Here is a 1412-nt window from a genome sequence, read left to right on the forward strand (position 1 = left end):
TTCCTGATACTTTGCTAAATTCATTTAGCAGCCCTAGAAGTCTTCTGGTAGAGTTCTTGGAGTCTTGTAGAAGTAGGATCTTGTCATAGGCAAACAGGGATAATTTGTCTTCTTCTTTTCCTATTTTGATCCCTCTAATTTCCTTCTCTTGCCTAATTGCCCTGGCTAGAGTTTTGAGAACCATACTGAACAGGAGTGGTAAGAGTAGACATCCTTGTCTTGTTCCTGATTTTAGAGCAGATTTTATTTCTTGATAAGTTCAGAAACATGACAGAAAAGGAGTGGGGATCCTGAGACCTAGGATGGAGATATTTAATCAGTCAATCCTAAAAACTTCAAATCCTGCCTCCTCTGCAAACTCCAGCTAGCAATTGCAGATCCCTCCCATTTGGCAATTTGAGAGCCATAAAACTGGACCCTTGTGGAGTTCACAGTGAAGCAAATTGACAGCCATGAGTGACTCCATTCTGTACTATGGCTCCATCTTGTTCTTGGGGACACTCTTCTCTAGACAGATTTTGTGAGGAAATCAATCAGGTGTAGGAACGTTCAAAACAACTCGTGCTACACACAGCCCACTAGCATCTCAGTTCTGCAAACAGAACTTTTCCAAGAAAATTATGACACTATCCAGGAAGGAAAGTTAAACATTAACAGGAGAAAAACATCTTGTATTTTTATAGTGAAATTTCCTGCTTGCTGACATGTAGGGCTCTCCCTGGTCACAAGAAAAGAATGAGAAGCCCAACGGCTCATTTGCTCAGCTCACTCATTCATGGTTTAAACTACTCCATGAGTTAGTTTTCCTTTATTTCATTGCACCTGCAGACTGTAAACCAAAGGACCTGACATTCTGTAAGCCCTTTTGGTAAGGAAGTCAAATAAATTTCCTGGTCCCAAACTGTGTTGCAATGTTTCCAATGTGTCAAAGACCAACACTGTGAACATTTCACAGTGAGAACATTTCACAGGGAGAAGATCAACCCTTTCAAGGCATGCCCCCAGTGACCTGCTTTCTCCAACTGTCCCACCTTCCAGTAGTACATTCAGCCATCTTTTTTTTTTCAAGTGCCCCCATTCACAATGTAGATCAGGCCTGGTCTGAGGTGTTTGTGGGGTAAATGTCCTCTGCCTCCTCTTTCTGTACAGTGTAAGCACATAGTCTATGGCAATCACCAGGAGGCCATCCACTCAGCTATCAATGGATTCATCCAGCAAATAGATTAACCCACTGATGAGATCAGAGTCTTCATGTTCTGATCACTGCCTAAAAACCCCACCTCTGAACCTCGATGCTTTCAACACATGAGTTTTGGAGGACATTCCAGATCCAAACCCTAACAGCACTCCTGGAGACTCAAACAAGGCAGTGCCGGTGCTATTCATCAATGCCCATTTTAATCCACCTGTGT

General features: G+C 42.6%; 1 pseudogene; it reads right to left on the reverse strand.

Annotated features, from left to right (window-relative positions):
• Window positions 1-1064: 1064 nt before the first annotated feature.
• On the reverse strand, window positions 1065-1185 carry LOC114097555 (small nucleolar RNA SNORA51; annotated as a pseudogene).
• Window positions 1186-1412: the final 227 nt, after the last annotated feature.

Source organism: Marmota flaviventris, chromosome 18 (assembly GCF_047511675.1).
Source record: "Marmota flaviventris isolate mMarFla1 chromosome 18, mMarFla1.hap1, whole genome shotgun sequence".
Lineage (NCBI taxonomy): Eukaryota > Metazoa > Chordata > Mammalia > Rodentia > Sciuridae > Marmota > Marmota flaviventris.